Source organism: Onychomys torridus, chromosome 2 (assembly GCF_903995425.1).
Source record: "Onychomys torridus chromosome 2, mOncTor1.1, whole genome shotgun sequence".
NCBI lineage: Eukaryota > Metazoa > Chordata > Mammalia > Rodentia > Cricetidae > Onychomys > Onychomys torridus.
Genome location: NC_050444.1, coordinates 75,277,319 through 75,292,190, shown reverse-complemented (window position 1 = coordinate 75,292,190; position 14,872 = coordinate 75,277,319). Strand labels below are relative to the sequence as shown.

The window sequence follows — 14,872 nt, the reverse complement described above, 5'->3', positions numbered from 1 at the left end:
ATAGTGACAGATATTCTCTCTCTCTCTCTCTCTCTCTCTCTCTCTCTCTCTCTCTCTCTCTCACACACACACACACACACACACACACACACACACCAGCCCAGTTGCCCATGGTTGTTCTTCAGACAGATGAACTAAGGTCTGGCCATGGTGTACAAATTTCAAGTGTACTGCTTTCTCACATAACTGCACATCCAGAGAGAAAGGCTGCCAAAATGACAATCTGGCCCAATGACTCAGTTTCACAGACATACCCACTTCTGATAAGGTTGTTGTTGGTATTCCTAGAAATTGTTGCCTCTGTTTAGGGGATTAAACAGCAAATAAACCTGGGCATGGGGGCACACGTGTGTAATCTCAACACTCAGGAGGTGGAGGCAGGAGGGACAGAAGTTCAAAGTAATCCTTGACTATAGAGTTCAAGGCCAACCAGGGTTACAGGAGACCATGTCTAATAAACCAAAACAAAACACGGCATACAGCAAACAATAGCCATAGCAATGAAGCTATAAGTTCTTGCTCTCTCCATCTCTGTCCTTCTATATAAGAGACATACATGTACACATATATATGCACGTCTCTTATGTAGCTCAGGCTGACCTCAAACTCTCTATGTAGCTGAGGATGACCATGATACGTGATCTTCCTGCTTCTCCTTCCTCAGCACAGGGATTTCCAACAAGGGCTACCACATCCAGTTTATACAGTGTAATGGGATCAAAACCCCAGCATTGTGTGTAACGGGAAAGCACTGTCCCAACTGAGTCCCACCCCTAGCCTGATGTTCTCCTTATACTACAAATACATTGACAGTAAGGTTCACAAATTTGGGGGAAAGGGAGGAGTACCTAAAAGGTTCTAAAAAGTAACTAAAAAGTTCCTGTCTAGTGTTCCTCAGACCTTAATGTTGACATGGCATTATTTACAAACAAATGATGCTCTCACTTTAAGATACTGCCTTATCAGGCCTACCATCCCATCAGATGAAGCACATTAAAGCTACTGACAGACTAATAGGCTAAGGAAAACATCATCTAGCCAATTTAAAAATTTTTTACATTTCAAGAATCTCACCTGCTGGTATATTAAAGGCTTTCTGTCTCATTTGATGCTTAAAATCTTAAGAATATACTTTTCTGTAGAAGCTCACACAAGTTAAACAGTGTGTGCAGTTGCAGGCAAAATAATGCTGTCACAGGCCTTTCTACAAAGGAAGGGAAGCTATCATAGGAGGGTCACCGTGGGGAGACATGAGGGATTCACCACCCAGTGCTGCTCCAGGTAAGATCGCAAAGCACTTACCTGTGCTGGGGTCAGTTCTGATAATTGTAGTTGACGTCTAGAAATGGGGTTATGAATATAATTATCGTGAAGCAGCAATTGGGCAATCACAACCTAATTAAGCCCACTGACTAGATTATCTTGTTTTCTCCCTAATAATCACATAACATTTAACACTAGCTAATTTCTGGACCTATGGGTGATGTTCATTCATGACTAACAGGCTCAGCCACTGGTCAGAAAAGGAACACACCAGTACACAGGGCACCAAGTCAAGCACAGAGCAGAGATGGATTTCGTGTCAGCCCACATCTGCTCTTGAACACCTCTTTACTCCCTAACCCCATCAAATCACTAACTGGAGGCATGGGGCTAAGGGACTGACTGAACTGCTGTGGGATGTTCTGTATGTCAAATGTGTTGCTCTCATTGGTTAATAAATAAAACACTGATTAGCCAGTAGCCAGGCAGGAAGTATAGGTGGGACAAGCAGAGAAGAGAATTCTCAGAAGCGGGAGGCTGAGGCAGAGACACTGCAAGCCGCCGCCATGACAAGCAAGATGTAAGGTACCAGTAAGCCATAAGCCACATGGCAAAGTATAGATTAATAGAAATGGGTTAATTTAAGATATAAGAACTAGATAACAAGAAGCCTGAACCATTAGGCCAAACAGTTTAAATAATATAAGCTGAGTGATTATTTTCTAAGTGAGCTGTTGGACTGCCAGGGCTTGGTAGGACCTGGAGAGAAAAGTCTAGCTACACTGAACTCTCCAGAGGCTGGAAGGATAGAACTCTTGCTTTCTTGGAAGCACACTGGCTCATGTAATCTACACGGTGTGCTTTTTATTTTTTAATGATACAGTTGATTCTGTCTTTGAAAACGTAATTTTCTTTTCTTTTCTTTGCAAATTAGTGGCTGATTCCTCAGCCAGGCCTGCATACATAAACTTTATCCATTTACCCCTCTCACACATGTCTCAAGGCCTCCTCTCTCTTGCAGTACCTCTCATATTGAACATGCTCACAAATTGAACATCTTATGCCCAGTTGCCACTGTACCCAGAGATTCACTGACCCAATTCACCTTGCTGTCGTCAAAAGCAGTTCCTGAAGGCAGCCTGGGTGGGCACCTCTCCAAGGAATTAAGAAGATAAAAGAAATAGGTTCATTGAAGACTGGTCTTTGAGGTAGGCTGATGTGGGGAACATGGTTTATACTGTGGCTAAGTGAGTTCCAATCCCTGTGAATTAGTAATTCTGCTCAAAGAATCGCATGTTTTGGGGCTGGAGAGATGGCTCAGCGGTTAAGAGCACTGGCTGTTCTTCCAAAGGACCTGGGTTCAGTTCCCAGCACCCACATGGCAGCTTACAACTGTCTGTAACTAAAGTTCCAGGGAATCTGATACCTTCACACCAATGCACATAAAATAAAGTTAAGTAAATTAGAGAAAAAAAAAATCACACACTTTGCTGTAGCAGGAATCTTAGAGGTCTTATTAATAAAATCAAACCTGGAACCAGGTATTGGTGTGAACACTGGAAGATCAGAGAAGCAGAACAAGCAACAGCCACCTCACCTTGCCAGTTCCTCAGTTGATCCTGTTTCCTCAGACTGGAAACCTCTGAGTCCTCATCCAAATGCATCTCAGCTGAACTGCTGCTCAAAAGCCTAAAAGCTTAACCAACTCTAGTTCCTGTTCTTCATGCCTTATATACTTTTCTGCTTTCTGCCATTACTTCCTGGGATTAAAGGCTCTTGTTACCATGCCTTGGCTGTTTCCAGTGTGGCCTTGAACTCACAGAGATGCAGGCGGATCTCTGCCTCTGGAATGCTAGGATTAAAGATGTTAGTGCCACCATTTTCTAGCCACTGTATCTAGTGGCTGTTCTGTTCTCTGACCCCAGATGAGTTTATTAGGGTGCACAATATTTTGGGGAACACAATATCACCACACTTTGCTCTAGTTTACCCTCTTCCATGAATACCTCTTACATTTCTTTTTTTCTTTTTTGAGACATGGCCCTGGCTGTCCCGGAACTTACTATGTAGACCAGCCTGACCTTAAACTCATAGAGATCCACTTGCCTCTGGATCTCAAAGTTCTTTATCCAAGCAAACAGTAATTTTTAGGGTTGGGAATGTAGCTCTGTGGTAAAGTTCCCTACCATCTGTAAGACTCAACATAGCTACAAAAAAAAAAAAAAAAAGAAAAAAGAAAAAGAAAAAGAACAAAGAAAAGGAAAGGGAAACAATGGTTTGGGTGAGTCTGATAGGTCATTATCCTAATGAGGTGAAAAATGGCCTTTTCTTGTGCACTTTAGAAGCAGGGTGTACATTTCCCCTTCTACAAAAGTTTTGACTATGTATCTGTCTAGGTACCAGAGTTCAGAGGAACAGGGCTGCAGTGACAGTGGGGGTGGATGAGACTGCTCAGTCATCAGCATCCAATGGCTCATCTCACAGAGCAGCCATGGTCCTGTATACCTTAGGAGTGTACAAACCTCCTCTATCTCCATGAGGATCTGCGGTCACGTATAAACAACGCTTGTTTATTGTACAGGTACAGTCCACAAAGAGGTGACCAAGACCAGAACATTCCTTGTGTCTCTATGGTCGAAGCAGAAGGCATAGTGACCACTGAGTGGTGCTGGGAGTCATAGGGTCCACTTTTAAGAGAATTAGCCCCACTTTTCACAACGAGCTTTCACTAACTTTTAAATGTCTGTCTATGTAGCTTCTGAAAACATTCTTCAGCCTCCGGTCACTAACGCCAATACAGAGCATCAAGATTTCCAAAAGAGAGGAACACAGCAAGCATGTCTGTCTCCCAGCTCAGATCAGTGCTCCTTTTAAAACTCCATCTGCAAGCCAGGCAGTGGTAGTGTGCACCTTTAATCCCAGCACTCGGGAGGCAGAGGCAGTTGGCTCTGTATGAGTTGGAGGCCAGCCTGGGCTACAAAGTAAGTTCCAGAATGGCCAAGGCTACATAGAGAAACCCTGTTTCAGAAACTAAAAGAAACTCTAAGGAGTTTGATACAATTTAAAAATATGTACTCTTCCAAGTGACTCCTCCAAGGTCTCCTTTGTAACTCAGAAGACAAAGAGGGTGCTCTTGGTATAAAACATTCTCAAGTTATTGCAATGGACTGTCTCTTTCCTCTTAACCAATACATTACAATCAATCAATTTTCCATTATGTGCAGATTCCCTTCCACAGAACAAAGACTCCTGGCTACTGGAGGAGACAGACCATCATGAACATAAGCTATTAGCATATAGGTCAGGTCCTATCAGCAGAGAGCCAGGGCTCTGGAGGAAGGCACCTCTCATGTGAACTCCAGCTCCCTACTTCTTAGCTCATGACCCTGGGCAAATTATCTCCCTAACCCCTGGTTTCTTCCACCACACGAACAGTCCCTGGTTCATACTAAATGTTAAACAAATGTTACCTGGTATTAATATCAGCTATGAGCCCATCCAGGAGGGAACTAGCATTTTGAAGCTTTCTGTAGTACTCTTATGCTAAAGTGGAGTTAGCAGAATTTTTTGATGAAGCAGTCATATTTACTCTCTATTGTTTTCACTCAATATTAGGACAGGAAACATCCAACTGACAGCAGAAAGGGGGGAGCTTTCTGAACTCTGACATTCAAATGAAAACCCTCTCTTCATACTCTCCCCCTCCACGTTACTACTATTAAATACTAATTAACAGTCTTCAGAGACTATTCAAGATGGAAACACAGAAGAGCTTCTGGTGGATAAGTGATTATGTGGAAATCTTTACATGATCTCTAGCTGCTGTCTGCCTCAGGGAAGCTTTAGTCTATAGCCCAGGGTTCATTTTGCCCCAACTGAAGAAGCTCTAGAAGAGGCCCACAGTCACCTGAGTTGAATGTCTGTTGTTCAGTTGCTGATTAATTGTTCAAAGGGATGATGTAACCAGGGATGAGAATGGCTAAATATCTTGCACCCCAACAGCCTGGTTCTGGATTTTAAAATGCTAGGAGCAGACTGGTCCACCAGCTTGTGCTGACCTTTGGTTCAGAAAAATGGTTTAACCCTAAACTGGACACCATGCAGTGATGTGGTGTCCACTTGCTTCCTCTCTGAAATGAGCAGGTCTTTGTTTTTCATTCCTTCTAACACCCAGAGCGTAGGTTGAGAAGCGCTATGGATAACCTTAGAGAGGACTATCACGTTTTCTGTCCATCAATAATGCAGCTATTTGCTACAGTGCTCTATTCTCTGCATCATCCATTTTCTCTGCATCAAGCCTACTAACTAGCTCCCTCAAGTTTCCATCTGTCCTTTATCAAAAAGGCTGCAATTGTAACCCAGAAGTTACACGAATCATCTTCCAAGTCCAAGTCTGGTTTTTCCCAGTAGGAGCTTACTAAAGAAAGTGTGTCTTAGCCGTTCCTCTTCATATTTCACATGCAATGGGGTAGCAAGTTACAAGGTCTTTCTCTGTTCGCTCTATTGTTTTCTTAAGAGCAATGCCTTCCTTCCCAGTGGACAGACCTCTTCTATTTTGACTTGTCAATTATTCCTCTACCTCACTTCTTTTCCCTTTCCCATCCAAGCGAGCTCTCTCTTTCCCAGCAAATTTTCACCATATAATTACAGTAATGCTTTAGCCTACTTTTCTGTTAGCTTAACAACCCTGTCTATTTTCTACTTGTGCTGATGCTACTGTTTGCTTTTCTGACGGGCTAATCCATGTATCCTTTCAAGGCCTAACCTCCCCTACCATGATAGCAGCTGGAGCTCTAATTCACAGGTGCCTTCCAAAGCTTTTCATTAGCAATAGAAATGAGATGGTTTAGAAACCCATTTCTTAATCTGCAGGTGAGTATTGGAACCTTTGTGCAGCAAACATCTTTCAAGTGTCCCACATTGTGCCACTACACAATTATTTTCCGAGTAATAAGGTACAATGTGATAGGCACACTTGCAGTGTTAACAGGGAGAATGTGTCCTCTGAGGTAACCAGCTACCACCCCCTTGCCTCTGGCATTTCCAAGCTCAAGAGAGAAGCACTCAGCAGACATGAGAAAACCTGAAGAATGGCTTTGCCTTCTTGCACCTGCATACGGAGGAGAAGGTAAAATCCCAGAGCCTTAGCTTGTGTTCTGGTCCAACTGGCCAGACGAGGGCTTAAGGAGTGAGTTTGGCCTTCCCCAGCTGGGCTCTGTGGCAGATAAGCCTCTCCACAAATCCTGGGCTTAATTGCTTCTGACACAGTTGTCCTGCCTGGGCCTCCAGCTCCCTTTATGCTCTAACCAACATGAATCCAAGGTAAGACCCTGCCTTCCGAACCTTGGGCAATGCTCACTTCCCTTCTAAGTGATCCTAAAACATTTAACCAGGACCCAGTGGGTCCTGGTAACAGTTTCTCTATTTTCCTTTCATGGATCCTGTTTAAAATCTCCTCAACAGCCTAGCCAATAACTTTCTGAATTAAACAGTCTTACTTGTCTTCAAACTTTTTCCCCCACCCAAGACAGGGTTTCTCTGTAGCTTTGGAGCCTGTCCTAGAACTTGCTCTGTAGACCAGGCTGGCCTCGAACTCACAAATATCCTCCTATTGCTGCTTTTTGGGTGCTGAGGTTAAAGGCATGTGCCGCCACCCCCCAGCCTCAAGTATCTTTTTTTAAAAACAAGTAAGAAACCTACCAATCCCTTCCCTCCTTGAGCAGGTTCTATCCTTTAAGTGAAGCTGGGGGTGAGCATGGATGGGTCGAGCATTTAGCATCTTACTAATAATCCAGAAGAAAGAGCAGTGATCTGAGTCAGCAAACACACAAAAGCAAGGAAATCAATACCGAAACATCCATGGGCTGCCATGAAAAGGAAGCTCCCCTCCAACCTTCCAAGAACAACTCAAGAAAAAAAAAAAAAAACAAAAAAACAAGTGTGTTCAGCTAGGAATCCCGAAAGAATGCTTTGAAGACCTGAAGCAAGCTGCCCCCCAGGAGGGAGGTGACAACAGCAGCACCTCCTCCTGCCACGTCACTCTACCCACCCAAAGACCCCAATAATTAACTTGCCATCGGAGTCACACATCCTCGGCAAGAAGATCAGTTTTATGATGGCATGTCCAAGCAGTATCTGTAAATCCAAGTCACCTCTGTTGGACTTCTCCTTTACCAACTGTAAGGTTCAGGGGACAGAAAATTCAGAAGAGTTTCCTAGTAAGCTGCAGATTCCATCTAGATTCATAAAAACCCACTTCCCTGAATTTGGAAAGTTCTCCTAGGTCTTATAAATCCAGGAGATAGATCAACTCTGGTTATCTTCCTTCCAATGCCCCCGCCCCCCCCCCCCAATCTAATCTTTTTCTTCTTCCTTCAGCCCTGGCATGCAAACCATGCCGTTTTAACTTCTTTCCTGTTCTCCCAGTTCTTCTGGAACATTTTATTTTCGACAGTCAACTCATTTGGAGGAGTGCCACACTGAGGTTCAACTGTTTACAACATTAACTGTGTTTCTGCCAGTAGTCCTGTATCCAGCACTACCTTCTCCAGCTGCCTCGTAGATTAAGAATTTATGCATTTGTTTGGAAGAAGCTTAGAAAATGTGGAAACTTCCAAACATCACTCTTCTTTCTTACAAAATTGCTCGTGCTTGTCCAAGAGGAGACAGACATGGAAACTCATCTCACCCTTTCCAAAGTACTCTCCCCAAGTCATTTGAATGGCGACTGCCTGTTTACTGGGAGGTGGAAACAGCCGTTGATCTTCAAGAGAGAATGAGGATTCAGAAAGATACATGGAAGGCACATGGTTTTTTTGTGGGTTCTTTTGTTTTGTTTTGTTTTGTTTTTGAATGAGTAGCAAATACTAGAAAACCACCAATTAAGACTAGATTTCACCTCCTGACCATTCATCAATATTACAAAATGGCATGTCTGAAAGCAGCCAATTTGAATTTGCACCATGTTGCAAAACAGATCCTCAGAGTCCAATTGTGGACTCCTTTGCAAGTTGCAATAGACCCAGACAAATTTCCAAAGAAGGGCATTTGAAAAGCACTTCTAAGCCCTTGGATGGTAGAACAAGAGAGGAAAACAGAAAACTTAAAAGAAAAATACAGCTACCACCCAGTAGCTAAAGGTTCACTAACAAAATGGGTCTCTGCTTCCATGAAGGAAGTACATGTAATACCTCAGCCCTGAGTCCCCACATGTTAAACCCACCTACAAACAACAACAAAATCCCTGTTCCTGTCCTACAAGAGAAGGACTACAGAGTTTCTCAGAGAGTTTAGGCCCTGACGAGGACAGCTGATGAACAGCTACAACTATCAAACACTGTTGAGGTAGTGGAAAGGGCATCAGGCTGCAGTCATCCAACCCGACCTGTGTTCTAGGCCTGGCTTTGTTACAGCTGAACTTTCTGACCTTATGCAAGTCACTTCATGTCTGTGTGCCAGTTTCCTCTTGGGTAAAATGAGGGTAATTAAGGATATTTGAAATACATTATCTCTTTAGGGTATTAAAAAAATCTAGCTTCTAAACTGAAAGTTTTGTCTAGTGAATATGAACTCCTTATTATTCTTCACTTATAATGTAAACATTTGTCAATTTAGTGACTTGGATGTTAGTTTCTACTTGGGAAATAATAGTTTTGTCTATCACCCCCTAAACTCTGTTTACTCTCCCTACAGTTCTTTCCTATTCCATAAAATGCCTCTTTTCCTTTCTTTCTTATTATTTTAAGCAACCTTCCCCAAACTAAGACTTGTGCTATTAAAAGAGCTTAGAACTTCCCATTTCCTTGCTAGGGCTAAAATTAAACTGTCCATTCCTTAGGGCCCCACATAACATCTGCCAGATGTCTTGGCATATTACACGAGGAGAGGAATTTTCTTTTAGCATTATCTATTCTCTTCCCTGTTTTCTCATAATCAATTAATAGGTCACCAACACTCAGATAATGTTTCTCTCAAAGTCATCAACTTCAGAAGCACAGGACTCTCACAAGCTGCTTACACACACACACACACACACACACACACACACACATCACCTGGCAAATGTCTTGCTTGCTGAATTTCATCCATACCCCTTCTCCTCTTTTCTTTTTCTCTCCCAACCACAAAAGTTCTAGGGATTGAATTTAGGACTCACTCACTCTACCACTGAGCTACAGCCCCACCTTCTTTTGCGTTTCTGGAGTTTCCATATAGTTACAGACATGCAGTCATATTCATGTACAATCTTCTGCGGTTGGGATTAGCTGTTTATATGCTTCTTAATCTGTGACTGTGGAATAAGGAAATAGCACTTCGATTCTCCAGCACCTTGGCTCTCAACTTAAAATACTGAACCCAGACTCATTAATTCTCTATTGGGTAACCATGGTGAACTATAAATCTGAAAGACGCACATACCACAAAGAAGATAAAGGTTACCTTAACTAAAACTCTCAACATCAGGAATAATTAAAGGAAGACTAGGCCCTATTAAACTCCATCACACTTAAAACAAGACTCATTTTCAAAGCAACTTCATCCTTCATTCTTTCAAGAAAACTGACCACAAGTACTCTAAAACCCATTAGGAATGCTGGAATTCCCACCTTCTACTGTCTTCCGGCAGACACATTAGGAAAAATGGACATAGATTTTTCTTTTCACCTAAAAGTTGTCTCCAACACAGGGTAGAGGTAAGGGTGAGATAAGAAGGGTCTTCAGGGGGTGAAGTCAATCAATGGATTTTTATATATAAAAATCAGTGAGAGAAATATTAGTGAATATGAAGAACCAACAACTATCTCTTGCATGACAGGAATAAGCATGGACTTGATGTCTCAAACCAAAAGAGATCTCTGAGCAAAAAAGAATGTTCAAGCCAACTTTATTATTTTTTTTTATTCCTTTCATGGTGTTTAATCCAAAGTATTTGTGTCAATTCAAGTGTGTAGGTCTAATGCCTTTAAAAATGTTATTGGACTTCCCATATTGATAAAGTACAAATCACATGGAAGTGTCTTTTAAATTATCAGTTAGAATATATTCTCAAACTCACAAATGTCTATTAGGTACCTCATTCCCGCCCCCTCCCCCATACCTTCAACTCTAACACTATCTGAGAAGACACCAAATCATTTAATTTCCAAGCAAAAGCTGTAGTGAGTCAAGCTGTTAGAGTGATTGGCAGGTTTTTATCACCCCCCCAAGTCCCCAACCAACACACTAAAACAAATTAATTACTTGCCCCAATATTAACAACCATAAAAAAGATAGCATGAAAGTTTGTTTCAAGATCAACATATTTATGTTTACATAAACACACAGTTAATTAGATGCAAAATTATCTGATAATTACTTGCCCAAATAGCTATCTACTGCATTTAAACTTCCAAGCTTAACATGTAGCATCATCCATATATGCATTACCAAACTTAACTATAACATGACAACTTAAAAACCAAAGGGATTCAGTCAAAAGATACATTGTAAAATGGAAAAAAAAAAAATAACAACAACAAAAAAACCCCCGAAAGGTCTTATTCCAGGCAAGAATTTTTTTCTAAGTGCTCTTGGAGACTTCTAGGTCTTTATTAAAGGGGCAAAGATCTGAACATTGTATTTTAAATGAGCATACACATCCACTGGAAACCATACATCTTCATCTGTACAAACAGGGTTTTACTTCATTGACCATGGACAATTATCAGCTAAAGAGCCATGTATTTCCCTGTCTCCTTTCACACCCCTCAGAAGAACAATAACCCTCAATTAATGACACAACAGTTTGGTTTGAAAAATGTGGCATTGTCATATACAGCAGTGTGCATTTACTGAGTGACATTGCTACCAGCTACTCAACAGAATATAATTACATCTGGAATCGAAAACCACTTCAATATGCACAAAAACACTGTAGACAGAAAGAACTTTGCCTACAAAAATCTGACACATAATGAGAAGGCAAGGAAAAGGCTGGTATAAGTGGCTCACCAATGTGTTCCTTATTTCTGCTGAAGCTGGTACCTTTCTGCATTTCTCCTTGGTTGAGAGCAAGGCCCAATTAGCCCCCTTAGAATCTGTTAATTGGTTCTGAATCTCCTCCAAGTTTTCATCCCACTGTGAAGCCTTCCTCACCTATCTCAATAGTCCATCTAAAATTCTTCCAACCTCTTCCCTCATCCTCAAGATGGCTACCTGACCTAATGGAAAAGCCACATCTTCATGGTTGGCTTTTGTAAATTTCTAAAGCATCTCAGAATTCAGTTCTTTCCTTGGGTCAGTTACACACAATCTCTAGAACTAATCTGTGAAGGGCTCCACAGCAATGTGTGTGTGCTGAGGTAGACTGGTTCCTGCTTTCAAACCATCCTCACAAAATGTCTTCCTACGAGATTAATAAATTCCTCCAATTAAAAAGGTTAAGATACCTGGACATAAGGTTTTCTCAACTGACATCATTTGTTTCCATAGTGACATTGTTAAGAAGACATAGTGATAGGATTTCTGAAGACTTACAGTGCTGGAGAACAGAGGGGGAAAACAGCAGAAGGCAAGGCAAGGGGGGAGACAAAGAAACTAGGAAGGCCTAACACACAAATGGAGCAGCCTGAAGAGACGTGGAGAACCCGGAGAAACAGCCAGTCTGAAAGGGTTCCTCTGAGATCTGGAAGGAACATATTCTATTCTTTCTGGCAGAAATCACCCAAAACCAGACAATAAACTCTTGCAGTGCATCAAACTGATGATAACCAAGCCTTCAGAACTCAAAAGAGAAAAGAAAAGAAAGAAAGAAAACAAATCTCAGCCTGGGGCCACCAACCACCCTCACAATGAGGGAATAACATTTCCTGGAGACATTCAGGGGACCTGGAGCAGCTGAAAGTTGTGAGAAGGTCTCAGTGGAAATGTTTTAGGTTTTGCCTTGCCTTTCCTGAAGGAGATCACAAACCCTTCAGGTCCACTCCAAAGGAGAAAAAAATTCCAAAAGTTTACTTTAAAATGGAAACAAACATCTCAGTAACTTGTGAAAGCGCTCCTTGGGTAGGAGAAAAATCTGAGGAACCTTTAAAAGCCCTTATTCCCTTGCTTAATGAATAGAGTGAGGAGCCACCACAAGGCCTCCCTCTGGAGAGGGAGAAGGAGTAGGCAGGCATGCCTCTTCCTCCAGCCATCACCAACAGAGCTTCAAAATGGAGACATCCATAATTTTATAAACACTTCTCATCCAGCTTTGTCTCCTGGAAGCCCGCTCTCCTCCATTTTCTGGTGGAGTTACAGCATGACAAGGCTTAAGGCTTACCTGACTCAGTTCCCAGCTCTCAACCCAACTAGGCACTTCCTCCTCAAACCTGCAAGCAACCTCCAAAAACAAAACCAAACCAAGCCAAACAACCAACCCAGACAGGGAGACACAAACCCCGGGAGCCCCTGGAGAAAGCCCCAACTGGTTGGTCTTTTCCCATCTCAGGCGCATGCTTAAAAATGAAACTTTTTTTCTTTTCTTTCCTCTCTTCTTCTTCTTCTTCTTTTTTTTTTTTTTCTTTTAAGGTTGGGGAGGAATATAAAAGGAACTCCAGGCAACCTCTTCCCCTCCCTCTCTGTAGGTTAGGAGCCACAATGAAAAGAAAACCAGGGTTCCTTCAGGAATGGTGAACAGCCTGGAGAATGAACGTGAGAAGGAGCTTTGTGTTTTGGAGTCTGGACTGGAACCAAAGCAGACAGCTTGCAAATGGAGGACAGGGAGATAAAGAAAGGGAAAGAGAGGGGCTGCTCCAATGGGGGGCGGCTGCGGCTTCCCCCCGTGCCTGGAGGGAGGGCAGACCCCTGGGAACCGCACCAGGAGTAAGACGCCCCCCCTCCAGGCCCCTGCCTTCCTTTCTCCCAGCCTCAGAGGAGAGCCAAGCGTGTGTAATGGCTTCTCCTCTCCAGAAACCGTTGTCCTCCTCCAACCAGATGCTTCTGAACCTTCAGCCTGGAGACAGCTCCTCAGCTGTCCCTCAACCTGCGCCCCCACCCGGCCCGCTGCCCCCCGCTCGTCGCCTCTCTCCTCCCCAGCAGCGGCGGCGGCAGCCACCCCCTCGACACATCCCGACCCCGCATCCCAACTTCGGAGAGAGAGAGGAGAGAGAGAGAGGAGAGCCAAATACCTGAGGAAGAGGGGGGGTGCCAATCCGCACGGCTTTGCCATCGGGCGGGGGACAGGCAGACAGAGGAGGGGAAAGGAAGCAGGGGACAGAGAAAGAAAGAGGTCAACCGGCTCAGGTCGGGGCCGCTCGCTCCGAGCGCTCCCTCCTCTGACCCCTCGCTCGCTCCCTCTGGCTGGGGCTCAGGTCTCTCCTGGCCTTCAGCCCTCCGCCCCCCTCCTCTGTCCCTACTCTTGTCCCCCACACTCGGAGCATCCGTCCTAAGCCTCCAGGTCTCTCCTCTCACTCATCTCATTTTTTCCCTCTCTCTCTTCTCTTCACAGAACTACACGAAATTAATTAAGCCACAGGGCTCACCCCCCCACCCCCAGCAGAAGGCAGAAGGAGCAGCCAGCAGGAAAAGCACAACCACCTCCACAGCTACCACCACCACCTTCTCCTCTTCCTCCTCCTCTTCCTCCCTAGCTTCTTCTCCTCCTCTTCCTCCTCCCCCTGCTGCTCTCCCTCCTCCTCCTCCTCCTCCTCCTCCTCCTCCTCCTCCTCCTCCTCCTCCTCCTCCTCCTCCTCCTCCTCCTCCTTCTCCTCCTCCTCCTCCTTGGTCTCTCCTCTCTTTAGCTTCTTCTCCTCTCGCCTCATAGCCAGCCCATGCAGGGGACTTCCTCTCCTCCCCGCGCCGCCAGCTCTCCTTGGCCGAATGAATGAGCGCGTTTGTGCCTCCACCGCCCCGCGCTCTCCTCCCCGGAGCACTCAGACCACCCCGGAGGTGCTGGTTAATTGCAGTAACTTACAGAAGAAGCGTCCCGGCGCCGGGAGGTGCTTCGGGTTCTCCAGCCCCACCGCCTCCTTATCCTCTTTCTCTTTCTCCTCTTCCTGCTCGGGTTATTGTTGTGGAAGTTGTTTGGGAGTCTCATGTGCTTCTGCCGGGTCTCAGCAATGGAGGATCGCCATCTTCCCTGCCTTCCTCGGCTCCTCAGACTCGCTGCAGCTGCAGATGACCTGAGATATCCGTCTCTCTCCCCTCTCCCTCCCTCCCTCTCCTCTCTCTCTCTCTCTCCCCTCTCTCTCTCTCTCTCTCTCTGCTCTTCTCTCTCCTCTCCTCCCTCTCCCTCGCGCGCGCTCTCTCTCTCCCTCCCTCTGTGTCTCTCTCTGAATAATGAGCAACCAGAGGGAGAGAGAAAGCAAGACAGAAAGAGAGAAGACAATCTTCTCCTGCCACACAAAACGCCGGAGCACCAGGGGGTGCGCGAAGCCTTTCTAATAACAACAACGTGCAGGAGAGAGGAAGAAAAAGAAAGAAAGAAATGAGAAAGGGGCTGGGGGGAAATAGGAAGAATTATCCAAGAGCTGGAGAAGCGCAGAAGCTGGAGGAGATGCTGAAGCTGCTGCCCGCCCCCCTCCCGCGCTGAACCCCAGAAGGAGGCAAGGTGGTTGCAAAGTTAAGGCTGGGACATTGTCTTTGTCACTCG

The 14,872-nt window shown here is 44.4% G+C and overlaps 1 protein-coding gene across 1 annotated transcript in view; it reads right to left on the bottom strand.

Moving 5' to 3' along the window:
• The window catches only part of Znf462 (zinc finger protein 462), a 132,396-nt gene extending 119,621 nt beyond the window's left edge, over window positions 1–12,775 (bottom strand). Inside the window, 1 exon segment of the mRNA XM_036177382.1 lies at window positions 11,254–12,775. The gene's annotated coding sequence lies outside the window, so the exon portion shown is untranslated.
• Window positions 12,776–14,872: the final 2,097 nt, after the last annotated feature.